Source organism: Echeneis naucrates, chromosome 18, assembly GCF_900963305.1.
Source record: "Echeneis naucrates chromosome 18, fEcheNa1.1, whole genome shotgun sequence".
Lineage (NCBI taxonomy): Eukaryota > Metazoa > Chordata > Actinopteri > Carangiformes > Echeneidae > Echeneis > Echeneis naucrates.
The window spans coordinates 15385553-15406139 of NC_042528.1; the positions used below are offsets into that span (position 1 = coordinate 15385553).

Below are 20587 nucleotides of genomic sequence, written 5' to 3' on the forward strand. Positions count from 1 at the left end.
CAGTGTTCATTTTCTCATTAAATCTTTTCACTGTTTGTATTTGACTGTTGTGAAGCTGCTTCCTGTTGGTTCAGCTGTTTGAATTTCATTTTCTCAACTTCTACTTTCTAAACCTTCAGCTCTGAACAGATGATGAAACATTGAACACTTTCAAGCAGGAACTTTGTCTCCTAAAGTCACATCTTTTATTCTTTTCTCAGGTTGAAGAACTGCAGTTTGTCAGAGATCAGCTGTTCTTCTCTGGTCTCAGCTCTGAAGTCCAACCCCTCCCATCTCAGAGAACTGGACCTGAGTTGGAACAACCTGAAGGATTCAGGACTGAAGGATCTGTGTGGTTTTCTGGAGAGTCCTCACTGTAGACTGGAGACTCTGAGGTCAGACTCATGTTTTATTTCTGCTCTCAGATTAATATGATGTTACAGTTGTGGTGACTCTGACCTGCAGACATCAGGCTGATATTATACTGATCCTCACTGAGGATCTTCATGCTGACGTCTGTTTTCTTCTTCTCTGGTTTAGTCCAGTCAGTGTGGCAGAGAAATGTTGAACTACAGATTTAAAACTTAAAAAAAATAAAATAAAAATCCTTCAGTGTTTCAATGAATATTGTATTACAATGAATATTTTTCTTCACTTACATGGACAAATATATATTCAGTGGGGTCGGAATCATTCACTCTCAAATAATTTGATTCGATTTGGATTTTTGGGGCTTTGATTCGATTCAAAATTGATTCTTTATTCAAAATGATTTTTGATTCAAAACAATTCGATTCATAATGATATCTGCTTGAATCTATAGGTGTGCAAAGGATCCTCATGATCTGCTCCAGTCTGCTTTGTAAGACAAAATGACGAATGGAGACATTAAAGTTTCTTTTTCACATTTATTAAGTTTTAACCATTTATCCATGCTCAGATGGAATTGTTGTAACTGTTGTTTAATACAATATCACATATTGCCTGAATCGCAAAAATAAAAGTGTCTCTTAAAAAAAAAAGAGCAGTTAAACATGCTGCCTTTTAAATTTTAAGGAAAGTGCCTTTTCAAATGTGTGTGGACCACAACTGCTACTCTGAGCAGCAAGCTATAAAATAAGTCATGTCAAGCTCGGTAAAAACCAAAATGAGTCAGAATCTTTGCCTGCAACGAGGACGGGGCCTGTTGAATCTCTCTTTCCTCCATTATTGTAGTTTTCTCCTTGTTTTGGTGCATGTGTATGTTCCAGAACCAGCTCTGTGGTGACGTCAGACAGCGTCTTTGTCAGCATTGTTTAATTTTTAAATCGATTTTGGGACATTTTGAATTGATTCTGAATCATAGTAAATTAGTTTTTTTGTTTGTTTTTTTTCTTTGGGTACAGCACTAATATTCAGTGTTTTCCTGTTCCAACACGACTATAAAGTCATGTGACTCAAGCAGACTGAAAGATTCAGACCAAACTCAGCATGTTAAACGTGGTCACCCCTGAATGAAGTGAAAATGTTCCAGATGTTGTGAATCATGTTAACTTGATGAAACATTGAACGCTTTCAAGCAGGAAATTTGTCTCCTAAAGTCACATCTTTTATTCTTTACTGAGGTTGGAGAACTGTAGTTTGCAGTTTTAACTTTGGAAAACAGATTTTTATTAAATTGAAAAAGACATTTTAATTGCATGCAGTTTATCACTGTCTTGTATTTTTGAAAGGGGACTTCATATATTCATATATATTTGTATGTTAGTATGCAGATTTTAGTCTGTGGTTCATTTCGTTTATTAATTTATTTGTGTGTCATTCATAAAAATGTCCAAACCACATGGGTTTATAAGACATATTTAATCATCCAGTGGCTGTTGTAACAACCTAAACTCTCATATCTGCATATAAACATACACAGATACATTATTTTCCTTTTCTCAAGTCATAATGGTACATTTTAAAGAAAACAATCAACCAAAAAAAATACTTTTGCCTTCTTTCTCAAACCACAGAAATAAAATCAGCTACCACAAGTCCCTTCACTAAAACATAATTCGCTCTGAACAGATGACAAAACACTTTCAAGCAGGAACTTTGTCTCCTAAAGTCACATCTGTTATTCTTTACTCAGGTTGGAGAACTGCAGTTTGTCAAAGATCAGCTGTTCTTCTCTGGTCTCAGCTCTGAAGTCCAACCCCTCCCATCTCAGAGAACTGGACCTGAGTCTGAACAACCTGAAGGATTCAGACCTGAAGAATCTGTCTGATCTTGTGGAGAGTCCAGACTTCAGACTGGAGACTCTGAGGTCAGTAGAGTTGGACTCAGTTCATCTTCCTTTCAGTAATATTGTTTAAATCCAGTATCTGAGCAAAGACTCTGTTTCCTGTGCAGCTGTGAGCGGAGAACAAATAGATTTCAGAATTAGACAGAAAAACAGAGAGAAAACAGTCAGCCAGTCAGATCAGTCAAACAGCTATTGTGATCATGAGAGAACTCAGAGACGTTCAGATTCTGAATCTGGAAGCACTGCAGCTTAGTGGTTAATGCTGTCACCCCACAATAAGACGGTCACAGGTTCCTGTTTCCTGTGAACCTTCAAACTCCTCAGTGAAGCTGTGAGAGGAGAACAGAAAAAGATTTCAGAATTAGAAAGAAAGACAGAGAGAAAACAGTCAGCCAATCAGATCAGTCAGAGGACTGTTGTGATCATGTGACCATCAAATGAAGCAGATTCCAGCTGAAGAACTCAGAGATGTTCAGATTCTGGTCCTCGTCCATCAAACTGTCAGATCTGAGCTGAGACTGTTTGTTCTCTGATCAGGTTCATCTGTCACAGCTCTGAGATCAGTCTGACTGAAAGCTGCACATCACTGATCTTCTTTCATCACACTGTCAGCATGTGGTCTTTCTGCAGACCAGAATCCTGTCTGTCTGTCTGTCTGTCTGTCTGTCTGTCTGTCTGTCTGTCTGTCTGTCTGTCTGTCTGTCTGTCTGTCTGTCCGTCTGTCTGTCTGTCAGAGTCTCTCAGTTTAAATGGACCTTCAGTAAATCATCAGTAAAGTGATGAACCTTCATGACTCAGCTCTTTATCTCCACTGTGGACTCAGAGAAATGTGCTGAGTCAGCAGACTTGAGGTCTGTGAGTTTCCAGCTCAGTGTGTTCACTCCAACACGTTAACATGAGCTGAGAGGAAGCAGCTGCTGCACATCTGGACTGAACAGGACTGAAGTCCCTGCAGGTCTTTATGCTGGATCTGCATCACTGACTGACAGCTGATGGACAGAGTCAGGAAACACTGATGGATCTGCTCTCTTCTTCTTCTCTACACAGGTGGAGGTGGTGGCTGTGAAGAGGAAGGTGTGTGTTGATGGAGGATCAGCTGCTTCCTGATGATCCAGATGTTGCAGCAGCAGCTTGTCCAGACTCTGGACCATGTTCCTGGGAGGTGGAGAGGAGAGCTTCATCCAGCAGAGACTGACAGAGGAATCAGAACTGGTCTGAGAACAGAGTCCAGTCCACCATGATCCCAGAGACTCCTCAAGTCCTCCTCTCCTCTCAGCCAGCTCCTCCAAACTCCACCTGGGGTTTAGGTTCAGCTTCACCTTCTTTCTTTCACAGGGAGAACATGAAAGAAGCTGAAGCTGAACTCAGCCTTCCAACTTTAGTGCTCCGTGTCACAGACTGATCCATTTTCTGACGTTATAGTCCACACCAGGCTGCAGCCTCTCTGTGTGACACTTTGTTCATCATTATTTTCACACTTTAGTTCCTGCTTCTTTTCATTTAGGCTCCATGTAGGCTGTTCATGATGACTTTGTTTGTGTGTGGCTGTTTTCTTCTGAATGTGGGATCTCTGTCTGAATGAAAGTTTCACAATCACTGCCTCAGACTGCATTCAGAAGGAATTGTTGAAGTCATAGAAGCTGAAGAGTTGATGATCAGAGGCTGACAGCTAAAGGAAGCTAGAATGCACACTGCTCTCTGACAGAGTCGGCCTCCCTCCACATTTGGGAGGCTTTTTCACTTCTTACAACAGCTGACAAATGGCTCATCTGGGATTTGAACCCCGGACCTGTCACACCCTGAGCCAGAATCATCCTGATTGTTCCTGGAATGGTTTGGTTAGTCAGAGTGTGTCTGTGTGTGTTCTTGTCTCTCTGAGTGGTTGGAAATGAAAATGGAGATCGGTAGAAGCAGATGACTCTGAGGATGAATGAATGTTTCACTGACAACACCAACAACTGTTTACTCACCTCTATGAGACTGTGTGACGTCATCGGAGATCAAAGGAATTTCCTGCCCTTCATCGCTCTCCCACGCGACACCAACTCAAACGTCACCCTCGCATTAGATTCAGCCGGGAAGGCGCATGCGCACAAAGAAGCTCACACTTGTCTTGTGAACGAATGAAGTGAAACACAAATTAGCTGTTATTAGACAAATAAGTGGCGTTAAATTGAACTAAAACCAAATCTGTTGGTTTGTTCCTCCTTCTACTTATTAAAATGCTTCTTTTCCTGCTTTCGCTCATTTTTGCAATCACAGACTGAGCGAAGCTGCGCACCTCGTCCACTGTGTGTGTGTGTGTGTGTGTGTTCTCTCTGCTGGTCTGAGCTCTCAGTTCATTTAAATACTTTGTTGGATCTGTCTGTCTGTATCATGTCAGAAACTCTGAAACACTCTGAACTTCTTTAAAACACGGTGGATTTACTGATATGAAAGTGTCCATGATGGATTATTATAGAAAGACATCAGCTTTAATGTAAATACATTGTTGCATATAAACACAGAAATTACAATAATCATCTGTAAAACAACAAAAATGTTGCCGTCTCACTCAGCGGAGGAGCTTGTTTTTGAACCTGTGTGAGAAAAACAGAAAAAAGAAGACTCTCCCTGATCGGGTTAGTTGCCACGTTATAAAATGCAGGAAGTTCTTCTGAACATGCCAGCAAGTGTTGAAGGCTGCTGATGACTGGAGATTCATGACGTCATGGTGTTAACGGTGAACGGTGTTAAGTAAGCATTGGTGGTTCAGTGGTAGAATTCTCGCCTGCCACGCGGGAGGCCCGGGTTCGATTCCCGGCCAATGCAGAGTACCTCTTTACCAACATCCAGATGTTAGAAACACAGTGCTGCTAGGAAAATACCCTGATAGACTCCAACACACTGTGACTTTGTGAAACAACCAGTGGAGCCCCCTGGTGGTCAGTAGAAGTGCAGCCCCTCTGAGCTGGTGGCAGATCAAGGCTTCAGTCTGCACACATCTTCCACATGTGATGGCACACACACTGTGTATTGTGGCAACATCCGTCCCCTCAGAGAGAATCTGCTCTTTAACCCTCCTGTCGTTTTCACCCCCCGCCCCTTACTTTAGTGTTCCTGCTCTGTTTGATACGGTGGCCGGTAAGTGCAAAACTAAATTACAAAGTGCCAAACACTTTTCCAAAGCGTGAAACTAATTTACATGTTAGAAAATATTTTTACATTTTATTAAACAAAATTACATAAGAACACTTTTAACACGGACAAAACAAATTTACATTTTAGAAAACAAATGTACAAGTTGCGAAACAAATTTCCAAACGACAGAATCTTCCGGAAGGGGAATGTACCAAATGCCGGAAGTGATCCAGAAGAAGATTGACTGTGAGCTCAAAAAGTTTGTATCGGTTTGTGTGGCGGGAAAACTTTGCAGAGTGAAAGTTTATGGCAGCATGGAGTAAATGATGTTTTGGCCGTTTTGTGGAAACAACTTGAGCCAATTTACGCGGTTGTGTTTTCCCGGACGATCTGTAGAATGTTTAATGTTGATGAACGGACCAGACGGAAGGACGCGCACAGGAGACATCTAATAAACAGCCGGAAAATGCTAAACAAGCTAAGTGTAGCATCGCGCTAACTAGCTGAAGCCGCTGTCAGACATGCAGTGAATTAAAGTGCACCGTTTCATTTAGCAGCCAATCGTTGTCTTCACGGAATAGCAACGCGTTTAGTTAGTATGTGTTGCTTGTATGTATGTATGTATGTATGTATGTATGTATGTATGTATGTATTTATTTATTTATTGCTTTCGGTTACGCTACATTCACAATTGTTGCTGATTGTTTTAGCTGCTGCTAACTTTCTGTTTTGATACGGAACTCCGTTCATTCCAGCAGAACAACCATGAATCTTAAAAGGATGATTCCTCTCCAAACGCCATCAGGTTGGAACTTCGTGGACCTGGACAACTGTTTGGCTATCGGACGATGTGGCAGGTACTCAGACAAAAGTCCAATCTTCGAGTGAAGAGAGATGATGTGATGAATGAGAGAGCACGCAGAAGGTTTCTAAGAAGAAGCTGCTACTCAATGGGAGCGAACTGTATGTGGCATGCAGATGGTTCTGATAAACTGGCTCTCTCAGGACGCATGGATGGATTTTTTTCACCTAAAGTGCTGTGGCTCCAATGTGGACCGACAAATAACAAGAAGCCAACAGTGATCGCTGAGAATCTCCTCTCATGAGACTGAGGACTGATTGTGGCACGAAGAATGGCATTATGGCTGCCATTCAGTCTCCCCTACGCCTCCATCATGATGACTGCTGCTCTGGGCCGTCCAGCCACATGTATGGCTCATCCACGAATAAGCAGCGTGTTGAATCCTGGTGGGCCATATTTAGAAGGGGAAGGTAAGTGGCCTTCATGAAGTCATTTTATTATGACTGACCTTTCATTTGATTTTTATCTTTATGTTCTATCTCAGATGAACTCCTCTAAACATATATAATAATTGAGGCTGGGACTTTAACTTTTTCATTTCAGTTCATTCATTACAAAGCCTTTAATGAATTAGATTTTTTTAATGGAGTCCCACTTCTACTAATAATATATATATTCTTCCGATTCTATCCATTTCTACAGGTCTTAGTTCTGGATGGAGTTGTTTGCTGGATACTTCAACGGGAGCCATGAGCATCAGTGCCTTCTGAGATGTTGCTATGGTGATGTTGGATGAGTGTGTGAGACTGTGGAACAGTCACAGGATTCACACTTCCAGAACAGCGTCATGTCCAATGAACTGTGCTGCTGACCACACAGGTAATATTGGTGATGATTGATATTTCCATGTTGGTTTTATTATTTTATCCCTTAAATGTAAATAAATAATATAAATGCTATTTATTCTATCTAACACAGATTTGGCTCCACAGACTGGATTTGAGATTGAACCAGCTGATTTGGATGCTGTTCCAGAGGCGAGCCTGTCAATAGCTCCATGTGGGGACTCAAACATGCAGGAGGACTTTGACTTTGTTATGGAGCACAAACAACTACAGAAGCCAGAGAACTGGGAGTCTGCAACAGAACTGTACATGAAGCTGAAAGAAACTGCTCAGCTGTGAGTCAGTGACAAAGGGAATTTTCCCTTCCTGCATTATCAAGTGCTTACTCATTGGGGTTTCTGTCCTATTTCTATTTTATTTATTTATTTATTTTTTAAATTAATTTTTAAATATACATGTCAAGAGCCATGAGATGACTGTGCTGTGATTTGGTATTAGACAAGTAACACAGAATTGAATCAAATATTGCCATGACTGAAAAACATGCAATTTTCCTGTTTTAAAATAGTTTGGAAAAAACTCATAACCAATCTATCACAGATGCAATCAGAAGGAAATATTTGCAATTTTTTATTGATTGTAAACATAACATTTGCATTCCCATTGTTTCATTTCTTCAGATGAACAGGTACCAGAATCATTTGGAAACATCACAAGGAAAAGTGAACGACAAGCTATGAAATCTGATTTGGAGTGGTGGAACACTGCAGTCTGTCTGAACACCAAGTGTCACAGCTTCATTTGTTCTGAGTTTGAAATCAATTGATAAATTATAGCAAAGTAATGAGTCCTATATTTTTGTAAGTATGGAATACAAAACCTCTTGAAATAATGTGTTTTGTCTGAAACTTAACGGTGAAAATCTGAACTGTGAGGGAAAACAAAAAAAAACACCTTTTCGGAGTCTGGTCTCAAGGGGTGATCCAGTTACCAATTACAAGTTACAGTTACAGGTTCATGTGTGACTTAAACACTGTGTGTGAATCTAGGAGTGCTAATTTCAATGTGTTTGAACATGTATTGGGAACTGGGAATGGAGAGTCATCCAGGAACTCTATTCTTGGCGATGGGTCCAATCCGGACGGGGGAGGTGAAGTCAGCCCAGCTGCAAACATCAAAACATCCTCCAGAGACACAGCAGCCTGACCTTCTGCAAAGAAAACCTTCAGTTACATCTTGGCAATGTATTTTCTCAACAAATTCTAAAAAAAAAAATTTGATTTACAAACCTTCACAATCAAAGACACAGTGGGCCCAGTAGCCCAAAGTTTGACTTTCTTTAAGTCTCCTGTTACTTCCTGATGGACTGAGGTCAGGTTTGAAGAGTCTCAAGTTCCAGACCAGTGAGTGGCTTTTCAGAGTGGCACAGGACAGGAGCCAGCAAAGTAGGCTGTTGCTGCAGTGCAGTCAGAAACTGAAGAGCTGAAAGACCATCTTTGAATCTAAAAAGTCACCACAAACATTGTTTCACATTTAAATGACCTAAAGAAACTTCAATGTTTTCTAAAATGACTATCCACCCAAACATATAGAAATGAGTAAAAATGGTTGTGTGTTGAACATTACTGATTTAAAGAGGAACTCTGTGTCTTGCTTTGCACTTGGCAGGGTAATTGTTACTCTACAGACTGCAAGAATTACGCACACAAACACAAGACTGGAATGACATGAGCACCTTTTGATTGGCATAAGACAGAGGAAGGGGAGACAGACATCACACAGCAATTATACTAAACTAAGGCACACATTCTGACACACTGACTCAGAGCTAAAAAATATACATTCTTAATAAACCACAGAGGGGGATGATGAGGCATTTCAAACTAAAATATCTGAAACACAAAAAAATAAAAATCACATCTTCATTACAAATATGATCTTACCTGTCAATTACAGATGAGATGCGGTCAATAATGTACCATCGGAGGGAGTCTGACACGATTTCGTTCTTTTCTTCAACAGTAGCAACACGTCTCAGACAGCCTGCTGTCTGTAACATTGTGCCGCGTCTCATGATGCATTCTCACAGAGCATCCACTGAAGAAACATTCTCAATCTGAGATGAAACAACACGTTTTTGAAAAATAGTTCAAGCAACAAAGTGTATGTTATGTGATATATAAAGTTAATGATCATTAACCATTAGTATTGTTTACATCTAATCCTGTTCATACCATTCGCATTGTACACCAAGAACTGATGTCCTTCTGGTCCATCAGAAATGGGCCGGTCTTTCAGATGTTTCATCAGTAGAGTTAAAAACTCTCGTCTCGGCCCACCTGTGTCAATTCCTTCTTCCTAAACAGCATCATCATCTGTGAATTTTACCAGCATGTCACAGGTTTCAGAATATGTTGAACATCTTACAAATGCAAATATCTTTCCCATGTAATCAATAAATTAATATTAAAATTAAGTGAATCACTGTTGTTTTTTTTACTTACCCGTAGCAAGTACTCCTGACTGGATTTGTTTCAGGTGGATCCAGATCCTCAGTGTCAGATATTACTGTCTGAAAAACAAATGAAAATGTCTGAAACAACACACTGAAAGCAAAGAACATCAGGCTGCCATAATCTGCCTTAATACCTGTCCAGGCTGAGCTGTGGATGCATCTCTGAAACATGATAAAATTGATAAACTGATGAACTTTATGATACAGAGTATAACAGAGCTTTGAGTAACATTTAGAGGTAGAGAGGAACCATCAGATTTATAAATAAGAGATTATTTTGTTATAAATGATATCACACGTATGATAATTTCTACCACATGTTCATCACAATCACATCAACAACTTAAAGACAAATGACTTCTTTTGTAAAAACTAATACCTACCCTTTATCTTCAGGTTTGTGTTTGGGAGAACTGTGTTTTTTTGGTTCAAAAACCTGAGAAGAAAAGCACACAATTGTCAGCAACTTTAAACAGCTTCCATTATTGTTCCCTCACCACATACAGTATATATCAATGGTGAAAGGTTATCAGGGTGTCTGATTGGAATAGTAAATGCCAAATAATCAATACTTGGTTCTTAGACTTAATGCCTGAAACAAAATGCAAATCCTATCAATAAATAAATGAAAAAAACAAAGTACAAAATGTAAAAATGAACGTACCACAGTGTTAGCTGCATTGAATTCAGCTGTGCTCCTCTATGTGATGACAATTTCAGAATCATAGTCTGATGTATCAACCTCTGTAGTAAAAACAAACAACACATTATTAATTATGCTGCATCAGAGTAAATAGATATGTACAAATATGGAATGAAGAGATCCACAAACCTCCTCTAAAGTGTGTTTCTAGGCAAATGAAAAAAGTGCCTTTCCTATTTCCTTTTTATATTCTGCCAGTTTGAATGGGCTTTCTGACCCAGGCACATGGAGCACCTCTGAACAGTCTGGATACAAAAGAAGGTCTGCTCCTTCATCCATCTTCTTGTTAAATGTTCTCATTTCTTGGACAGCTTGCTTCAGTAGATCCGGATCTGTATATAATGGGAGTGTTTTCCCTCTCTGAGCTTTTAAATCAGCTCCATGTGGCGCCATCAATCCATGTTTATCTGCTAAAATAACAAAAAGATATCATTCATTTCACACACACACATATTGACTTCCATATTTTACAGATATATCCACACACGTACCTGGACCTGTTTCCTTTCGGCTTCAGCTAGTTAGCGCAATGCTACACTTAGCTTGTTTAGCATTTTCCGGCTGTTTATTAGATGTCTCCTGTGCGCGTGCTCCTTCCGTCTGGTCCGTTCATCAACGTTAAACATTCTACAGATCGTCCGCACGGAAAACACAACCGCGTAAATTGGCTCAAGTTGTTTCCACAAAACAGCCAAAACATCATTTACTCCATGCTGCCATAAACTTTCACTCCGCAAAGTTTTCCCGCCACACAAACCGATACAAACTTTTTGAGCTCACAGTCAATCTTCTTCTGGATCACTTCCGGCATTTGGTACATTCCCCTTCCGGAAGATTCTGTCGTTTGGAAATTTGTTTCGGGATTTGTAAAAGTGTTCTGCCACTTTTAAATTTGTCTTTTAAAATATACATTTATTTTGTCTGTGGTAAGAGTGTTTTTATTGTGTAATTTTGTTTAATAAAAGATAAAAATGTTTCCCAACATGTACATTTGTTTCGAACTTAGTAATTTTGTTTTGCACTTACCAGCCACCGTAGTTTCCAAGTTGATCCAACTAACTCATATCTGCTGATTTGTCTTTACATGAGACAGGCAGGAAGTCGGGCTTTCTAAAACCAAGAGAATCCGGTTAGTTTTCAAAATAAAACTGCTGTCTGCGAGCAGGACGTTGCTGACCAGAGAGAGTTAACTTCTGTCACTGAGCTATTCAAGAAAAATGCACGTGCTCTCCCCGTCGGGGAATCGAACCCCGGTCTTCCGCGTGACAGGCGGAGATACTGTCCACTATACTAACGAGGAGCTGGAAAGAACGATATCACGTGGTTTGTAACTTCACTTCCTCCGTGGAAAAACAAAAGGAGAATAAAGTTATTTCCTCCCAGTTTCTATCCAGAATCATCATCAGCACAGCTTCTGTCAGGAACATCTGTTTGTTGCTGACAACATCTGGATTACAGATGACACATCAGACTGATATTATCTGTGTCATGGTGTTCAGAGATTTCAGCAGCTCACATCCAACACAGAGACTCTGAGCAGGCCCACCTGGTCTTAGACCCAGACCCAGACCCAGACCTAAATCCAAACCCAGGAGACAGAGGTTGAGTGAGTCAGTGAGGAAGAAGCTGCTCGTTCTCCTTCAACAGTTTGATCTGAGGAAAAGTCACTTCCTCTTTTCAGGAATCAACTTCTACCATCTGTCCACTAGATGGAGATAACTGAGCATCAACTTAAAAATCCCTCCGGTCTTCCATGTGTGAACTATAATACCAGTGAATTAACAAAGACCGTCCCTGGGTGGGCTCGAACCACCATCCTTTCGGTTAACAGCCGAACGCGCTGACCGATTGCGCCACAGAGACAAGTTGACTAGCTCCTGTTACAGCCTGCTGTTCCAGCTATAATTATCCTAAATGTTGCTCCTTTTGTGTCTCACAGAGATCCTGCCTGTTTGGGAGAGCGTTACATTAAAGATTTCAAGGTCCCTGTTTCAATCCTGGGTTTCAGCAGCTGTTGTGGTTCCTTTTGTTCGCTCCCCCAAATGAGCTATTTCAGCACAGCACACAGTAGAAATTACTTTTCATTATTGCTTCCATGACCTGGAAGTGGAACTAAAGGTGTGTCCCTATCACCGGCCTTGATAATGATAACTGAGCACCGGTGAGTGCTCTCCTCCTCTTAGATGAGTCCTAACAACAGCACTCAGCTGTGTTATATTTTAAGGCTGTGCAGAGAACAGAGAATCTCAAACATGCTGCATCTCTCCCCAAATGGGAAACTTGGTCCATGAAAAAAAAAAAACTAACCGTTGCTGGCAGGATCTGAACCTGCACAGGGAGTTCTAGTTTATCACCTTAACCACTCGGCCATAACACCCACCCGCAGGAAAGCTCCCGTGACTCAACATTTTCCAGCCTGGATAGTTTCCTCCTCAACTGTTACCAAACTGTTACCTTAACAGGTGAAGGTTCATTCTGATGGAATGAACTGTTTCTACACAAGCTGCATGAATGTGACACAGAGCTCATGTTTAAAGTATTTTTCTTCAGTGCTCTTATTGTGTATGGAGCTCTGACTGTTGACATAAGTGCAGGTGACCTAAATTCAGCAGCATCATCAATGTCCTCATCTCATCCAAAAGGCTTCATCAGACAGATCGGTGTTGCAGGAGCTCAGAAGCTATCTTGTTAGCTAATGCTGCTAGACCATACAGAGGATGTAGGTCAGTGGTAGAATGTGCACTTCCCAGGTGTAAGTGTCTATCTACAACATCTTACATAATGAATGAGGCACTGCTGGGATTTGAAACCAGGATCTCCTGTTTACGAGACAGGCGCTTTGACCAGCTAAGCCACAGCACCACTCTGAAATACATCTATATACAGAGGATCTGGTGATAGAAGTGTAATGTGTATACTGCAGCTGAGGTTGATGGTAAATTCTTATTTGTGCTGCTACGGTTTTATCGGTGTTAGACATTTTAATTTCTGGTGATGAAGTCACTCAGCCCCCCATGTTCTCCAAATGGACCCAAAGTGCAGTTGTCACCAAATTTATCAAACAGTAATGTCAGATGTCAGTAATGTAAGATGTTCAATCTTAAATAATTACATAGCCTACCAGACAGCAAACCTCACACAGCTCCATAGTGTAACAGTTAGCACCCCTATTGACTGAAAAGCAACAGATGGGCTCGTCCGGGATTTGAACCCGGGACCTCTCGCACCCTAAGCGAGAATCATACCCCTAGACCAACGAGCCATGTGGACTGTGGAGTTCATGACAAAAAAGTGGGAGGAGTCTTTCATCCCTTTGATGTCATGATGGAACATTTGTGGCGTTTTTTTTTTGTTTTTTTTTTTTCATTATTTACACACAGCACATTCATGTGACAGTTAATGTGACAGTTTATTATATGCTAAAGAAACTTTGGTGAGAGTCATGATGGTCAGCCACATATGTTGGGGGTATTTTCAGATCTAAAATACATCCCTGTACATCAGAGTGGTGCTGCTACGGAGTGTTGCATCAGTGGCCACCATCACTTCAAGTAACCCAAATGGGAAAATCCTTATTGACAGCATTGTTGCGCTTTGCTACATCTGAACTAAAGATACAAATAAAATAATCTAGGCTTTTATTTTGAAATGCTTGTATGGTGCGACTGCTCTTGTTCTTTCTGCAGCTCAAAGCATCAAGGAGTTGAAACGCAGCATAATGATAAAAAGAAAAAGTCTGTATTTTTTGGGAATTTTTAGTTCTGTCTCTGCATCAACACCATGAACCACAAAATTATCATTGCAATCAAGAGAAACAGTAATTTTGTGGTTGTTGCTGATACACTGACCTCCTTGACCTCCTTAATTTTGTAACCTCTGCCATGAATGCAAGCTAAGCTTTGAGAAAAGGCCGCTTTAACAACATCAACAGGTTTCAAAGCTATTTCGAGAGCTATTTTTCAATCACCTGTATTTTTCAGTAAAAACACTTTCCCTGACCGGGAATCGAATCCGGGCCGCGACGGTGAAAGCGCCGAATCCTAGCCACTAGACCACCAGGGAAAGATGCTGCCTCGATGCGGCCTCGTATAGTTCCAAACATCATCTCCACGGTGTTGGAAATTACTGAAATTACTGCTCCATATTATCCTGCTTACTCACTCAACCAAATTACTGACTAAACTCCTGCAGAAGAAGTTACATGAGGTTATCTCAACAACCTTAAACTTCAATAAAGAGGCACTGCTGGGAAGTTGAATGCTTGAATGCACGCTGTGTTGCGCTTTGAGCTAAAGATACAAATACAATTATCTAAATTAGCTTTATTTTCAAATGCTTGTGTGGTGCGACTGCTCTTGTTCTTTCTGATCACTGGACATCTGATCACTGGATTCAAAGTCCAGAGTGCTAACCATTACACCATGGAACCACAGCTAGTGTTAGCTGATCATGATCATGTCATTGATGGAGCCAAACCGTCTCCACTTCTTATATGGTGAATGTGTGCTTCTGTGTTTTTTTTTCTTTTGCAAGAAAATGTAAAATGTTTACTTCTCCTACGATACAGATACAGACGTTTCAGAGAACAACTGCAGAGATGACTTTCTGCTTAGTTGAGGTGATGACGAGGAACTCCACTGAGAGTGAAGCACTGCTGGGGTTTGGATGCAGGATGTCCTGTTTATAAGACAGACACTTTAAGCAGCTCAGCATCAGTACTGCCAGTTTCTCTTTGAAAATCTGAGTATCCAGTTCCAGAACAGCTGATCTTAGTTGGTTCATGTTCACGTTGAGTTGCATGCATGCACAACCTCTATAAAAAGCCATCATCAATGGAGATCCAGTTACTTCAACACAGTGGAGTTGGCGGTCTTAAAGCAGGCCCACGGAGAGGATGAGCACGTTTCACCGAAAATGTAACAGCTGCAGCAGCAAAGGAGAAACAGCATGAGAAGAAATTACTACCCGAGTCAACGTATAAATTTGGATGTACTCTTAAATTGATTTTACATTTAACTTTAAGAGATCGTAGTTTACAGTTATAAATATAAATGGGGATAAAATCAGATTTTCATTTCATTTCAAAACTCTCGAGTGGTGAATGCACAACTTCTTGAACTTGTTTTCAAAATTGCTCCCTTTCTTTCAGCTCACTTCTAAAATTAATTTTATTTGACATTTTCTTGCTGAAGATAAAGCAGAGAGGAGGCTTCATCAGACAATTTGCATGCATTCATACGTGTAGAGTGGACAAAAGGAGGTTGTTTCCATTTTCGAAGGACAGAGTGGCAATATTTTGACAGGACTCTCAGTGTTCCATTGGTAAGATTCAGGTTCCACCGAGACTTGAACTCGGATCGCTGGATTCAGAGTCCAGAGTGCTAACTCTAAAGGAAGGAAAGAAAGGAATTTTAAAAGTGTGGGCGGTCAAAAGTCGACCAAAATACCAGTCTCTCCTGGAGGCGTGGGTTCAAATCCCACTTCTGACAGAAACCACTTTCATTTCACCTCTACTGCAGCAAGGTGTGTTTTTTGAGGACAAAGTTGTTTTGGTCTATTCTTGACCGCCCAAACTTTTAAAAGACCAAAATTCCTTTGACATGTCGAAATATTGCTACTCAGTCCTTCGAAAATATGTTCACACCAAATAACACACACCTGCCAAATGGGAGGCCTGGGTTCAATTCCCAACCGATGCAAAGGAACCAATTGTCAACATCCAACATATGTAAAAATTGTCATGTTCACCTCACACACTAAAGGTCTCTGGATAGAAGCTGTTAGGAAACAACTTTATTCTCCTTGTTTATCCACAGAGGAAGTGAAGTCACACACCACATGATGTTTCTCTTTCCTTTCCTCCCTACATTACCTCGTCTGTGCAAGTACTGTATGCTGCTTTTCGAGTGTCTTCTTTTGACAGCATGTAAAAAAATCCATGAGGCCGTGTAGACACCAAAAAGGCAGCCTACAAACTTGGAGAGCACCAGCATTGATCCTAACAGAATTTTAACACAGACCCTTCAGATGTGCAGTCAGTCTTCCTGGAATTCAGATATCTGAAAGGATGGTGGTTCAAGCCCACCCAGGGATGTTCTTTGTTTAAACCCCTTTGTGGATAAGATCTCTGCCTGTCTTGTGGAAGACTGGGATTTCAATTCCTGAATGTCAGAAACTCAGTGCTGCTTGCAGTATAAAACACAGCTGCTCTACATGAACAGTGATACAACAGTGGTCACCTCCTGTCTGTAGACAGACTCATCACTCTGCTGGATGAGGCTGATGAAAATAAATACCTCCTTCGAGCCGGAGTTGAACCAGCGACCTAAGGATATCAGCTGTAAGCCTCTACAGTCCTCCGCTCTACCAACTGAGCTATCGAAGGGAGCTGTTCAACCTCTCCTCTTCTTGTCTCTTCTTGTCTTCTTTGACTAATGTTTACAGATTTGGGTTAGGGAAAACCTGGAGAATGTCATTTATCACAGTATGATCAAAAAAGTGGCTCAGCTCTAACCAGCTGACGTTGAGGACAATTCTGACTGGATAGGTGGAATAGCAGGCTGTAACTTAGACTAAAGCAACCACCGACGAGGATGGGATTCAAACCCACGCGTGCAGAGCACAATGGATTAGCAGTCCATCGCCTTAACCACTCGGCCACCTCGTCATGTTTGATTGCTTCAAAGGCAGATATTTATTAATTCTAGCTGGAATAGCAGGCTGCAACAGGACAAGATAGAACTGGAACTATTTGGACTGAACCTGGTTTGTCTGTATTACTTCCAAGGTAGGCTTGGAGGTCTACCAGGTCCAATTCTCTCCTGATGTCCCTAAACACACGCTTCCCCTCCAGGTTTGTCATCTCCAACGTGGGGCTCGAACCCACGACCCTAAGATTAAGAGTCTCATGCTCTACTGACTGAGCTAGACTCATTAACAGTGTGCACTCTATGGTGGAGTTCATGAGAAAAAATGGGAGGAGTCTTTGATCTCTGTGATGTCATTAAAACCTTTGTGACATCACATGGACAAGCCCAGCTGTTGCCTTGCAGTCGTCAGAAGAGCTAACCCTTATGATATGGAGCTGTGTGAGGTTGGCTGGTTGTGTTATTTGTAGTGTCTTGTAAAGTGAAGCAACAGTAACTTTGTGGCTCATGCTGTGCTGCAAAGAAGGGAAATTGGTGTTTTAGCTGTTGCAGGAGCTCAGAAGCTGTCTGGTTAGCTAAAGCTGCTAAAACTGCTAAAGCTACCACACCATGCAGGGGATGTAGCTCAGTGGTAGAGCGCATGCTTTACCACTGCAAAAATGACACACAAATGACATTATGGGAAATCTCAAAACTGTGTACAAATGTTTGGAGGAGAAAATGGAAGAAAGGTGTGTTTGACAGCCTTTTGGACACACAACCAGTCAGTGTGACGCATCCAACCTCACAATATTTCATGGTGTGGTTGAAAGAGGAGGGAGAACATTGGAAATGTAGGTCAAATAAAATAGAGTTCAAACCTCACTCAGGTACCACCGCAGATGCCGAAACCCGGGACTGAACCAGGGACCTTTAGATCTTCAGTCTAACGCTCTCCCAGCTGAGCTATTTCGGCTGGCTGAGCCTGCTAATGCAGGATGTTCAGTTCACCATCCACTTCTCCAAAGTCCCACAGTGAAGGCTTCAAATGCACATCTCTCACAGTGTTATCATGCCAAGAGAAAGAACTGACTGATTCTGACAATGGGACATCACCATGGCCCAGTTACTGATGGAACATTTGTGGCATTGTGACGTCACTGGCGATCAAAGGCATTTCCTGCCTTTCATTGATCCCCCACGCGACACAGATGGATACGTCACACTCTCACGTTCGCTTCAAATGAATGAGTGCATGCAGTTTCTGTATGCTCTACCGACTGAGCTACTCAGGCTTCTGATTGGTGTATAATTGGACGAGCCCTCTTCTTAACAGAAGATTTTACTTTTCTTTTACACAAGAGTTTAGTTCTTTGGAGATATGGTAATAATAACTTCCTGTATTACAGCTTTTACTTGCAGTCTCTGGACTAGAGAAACAGTAGTTTAGAGTAAGAGTCATGATGGTCAGGCACTGATATTGGCAACATAACACAATGGGCTCATCCGGGATTTGAACCCTGGACCTCTCACACCCTAAGCAAGAATCATACCCCTAGAGACTTTCTCAGCATAACATTTACGGCATTCAAAATGTTTTAAACCGTATTTATCATACAGTCAGACTTTTTCTGAGGGCCACTGAGCCATCCTGACGTGTGTGTCCAGCTGCCAGCTGATATTGTATAATCATATTCAAGGTACACCTCTGAAACATGACACACCAAACACTTTGAGAAGCTAGTTCATAACCGAAGTAATCTGGTTTCCGTCTCCTCCCTGTCTTCATGTTCCACTTCGAAGGTCGTTGCTTATCTCCGGAGGTATGATCTCAGCTCCTGTAAGAAAAACACAAGTTTCTGCATTCCTGCAGGGTTAGTAAAAGTTGAGCAATACTGTGATAATCATTTTATGTACATTTATTCTAACAGAAACAGAGAAGTTAATGCTAGCTTTGACAGCACAGTGTCAGCTACTCAGTGCATTGCAGTTGGCTGTGTATTAGGCAGCTGAGCTGCAGACCAGTCAGGGAGGAAGAAGGCAAGTTGGCAGAGGCAGTGTTCTGCTGGGTAACTTTGGATCTGAAGAAACTACTTATCGCCCAATGTGGAGCTTGAACCCACAACCCTGAGATTAAGAGTTTCATGCTCTACTGACTGAGCTGGCCGGGCTGCTAGAACTGCTGGAACCAAAAAATACAGAGTGTTATATGTATTTCAAGTGTGAACAAGAGAAGACCATGATTGTCTTTGGAGCTTCATTAACATTGTGCACTCCATGGTGGAGGTCATGACAAGAGATGGGCAGAGTCTTTGATCTCATACACTGAGCTACATCCCCTGGATGGCTGATCACAGGGCTTCTAAGATACTGTGAAAGGTGAAGGTTCATTCTGATGGCATGAACTGTTTCTACACAAGCTGCATGAATGTGACACAGACTCATGTTTAAAGTATTTTTCTTCAGTACTGTTCTTGTGTATGGAGCTCTGACTGTTGCCAAACGTGCAGGTGACCTAAATTCAGCAGGACAGGCAGCATTATCAATGGCCACTGCCTCATCATAGTCCTTGTAGCAGAAGAGTAGCTGCTTCCTCAGTGACAGCTAACAGGGATCCTAACGAGTGATAAACAATAAACAGACATTTCCAACTGTCATCAAAATGTATTCTTTCATGAAATGTTCCTAAACTTCTATTAAAGGCAGCATTATTGCAGCAGGCAGCACTCTATGGTGGAGGTCATGAGAAAAAGTGGGAGGAGTCTTTGATCTCTCTGATGTCATTAGAACCTTTGTGACATCACAGAATCAGCATCTCCTTTGATGGTTACTGATGGAACAGGAAAAGGCCAGATCCTGATATAATCTTGTGAATCCACAAGTATGCCTTTCTTTGTTTGTGTACCAACAGCCTGAGCTCTGGTTCTGACTTTGTTTTGATGAACCTCATTATTTACACACAGCACATTCAGGACATTAATGTGACCGTTTATTTTATGCTAAAGAAACTTTGGTAAGAGTCACGATGGTCAGCCACGTATGTTGGGGGTATTTTCAGATCCAAAATACATCCCTGTACATCAGAGTGGTGCTGTGGTTTAGTTGGTCAAAGAGCCTTGTTGCTCAGGTCAGATGTTGTAGAAACAAACTACTTTTGGGTTACAGTATGTATAAATAGCAGAGGATGGTTTCGATCCATCGACCTCTGGGTTATGAAATAATTAATTTAATTTCATCTGAATAATGCAGCCATCAGAAGCCTGAGTAGCTCAGTCGGTAGAGCATCAGACTTTTAATCTGAGGGTCCAGGGTTCAAGTCCCTGTTCAGGCGATGTAGCTTCTTCCCTTTAGTGGTTCACATTATAGACTATAGACTCACTATACACCAAGAGACAAAGAAGCTGGACTTGAGAGTTTGTGAGGTTGGATGCTGCATGCTGATTGTTTGTGTGTCCAGGACGTTTCAAGGACATCTTTCTGCCATTCTCTGCTCCAAACATTTCGATGCAACTTTCAGGGGTCAGAAACATGTGGCATTATTGCAGGCAAGCTAGGACTGACATGTGGTAGTGTGGCCGAGCGGTCCAAGGTGCTGGATTTAGGCTCCAGTCTCTTCAGAGGTGTGGGTTCGAATCCCAACACTGCCAAGCTTTGCACTCTACAGTATAATCTTGAAGTGTTTATTTAAATCTAAAGCTCTTATGAATATAGTGTTCCACCAGTGGCTA

At 41.4% G+C, this 20587-nt stretch overlaps 11 non-coding genes across 11 annotated transcripts; 3 read left to right on the plus strand and 8 right to left on the minus strand.

The window, feature by feature from the left end:
• Nucleotides 1-4988: 4988 nt before the first annotated feature.
• Nucleotides 4989-5059, plus strand: trnag-gcc (transfer RNA glycine (anticodon GCC)). Its single transcript has one exon. It is a non-coding gene; the product is annotated as a tRNA-Gly (tRNA).
• A 6402-nt stretch (nt 5060-11461) lies between these two features.
• On the minus strand, nt 11462-11533 carry trnad-guc (transfer RNA aspartic acid (anticodon GUC)). Its single transcript has one exon. It is a non-coding gene; the product is annotated as a tRNA-Asp (tRNA).
• A 489-nt stretch (nt 11534-12022) lies between these two features.
• Nucleotides 12023-12096, minus strand: trnan-guu (transfer RNA asparagine (anticodon GUU)). The gene has a single exon. It is a non-coding gene; the product is annotated as a tRNA-Asn (tRNA).
• A 925-nt stretch (nt 12097-13021) lies between these two features.
• trnat-cgu (transfer RNA threonine (anticodon CGU)) lies at nt 13022-13095 on the minus strand. Its single transcript has one exon. It is a non-coding gene; the product is annotated as a tRNA-Thr (tRNA).
• A 328-nt stretch (nt 13096-13423) lies between these two features.
• Nucleotides 13424-13495, minus strand: trnap-agg (transfer RNA proline (anticodon AGG)). Its single transcript has one exon. It is a non-coding gene; the product is annotated as a tRNA-Pro (tRNA).
• Nucleotides 13496-14223: 728 nt separating this feature from the next.
• trnae-uuc (transfer RNA glutamic acid (anticodon UUC)) lies at nt 14224-14295 on the minus strand. The gene has a single exon. It is a non-coding gene; the product is annotated as a tRNA-Glu (tRNA).
• Nucleotides 14296-16530: 2235 nt separating this feature from the next.
• Nucleotides 16531-16618, minus strand: trnay-gua (transfer RNA tyrosine (anticodon GUA)). The gene is given in 2 exon segments: nt 16531-16566; nt 16582-16618. It is a non-coding gene; the product is annotated as a tRNA-Tyr (tRNA).
• Nucleotides 16619-16818: 200 nt separating this feature from the next.
• On the minus strand, nt 16819-16900 carry trnas-gcu (transfer RNA serine (anticodon GCU)). The gene has a single exon. It is a non-coding gene; the product is annotated as a tRNA-Ser (tRNA).
• Nucleotides 16901-17762: 862 nt separating this feature from the next.
• Nucleotides 17763-17835, minus strand: trnaf-gaa (transfer RNA phenylalanine (anticodon GAA)). Its single transcript has one exon. It is a non-coding gene; the product is annotated as a tRNA-Phe (tRNA).
• Nucleotides 17836-20117: 2282 nt separating this feature from the next.
• trnak-uuu (transfer RNA lysine (anticodon UUU)) lies at nt 20118-20190 on the plus strand. The gene has a single exon. It is a non-coding gene; the product is annotated as a tRNA-Lys (tRNA).
• A 234-nt stretch (nt 20191-20424) lies between these two features.
• trnal-uag (transfer RNA leucine (anticodon UAG)) lies at nt 20425-20506 on the plus strand. Its single transcript has one exon. It is a non-coding gene; the product is annotated as a tRNA-Leu (tRNA).
• Nucleotides 20507-20587: the final 81 nt, after the last annotated feature.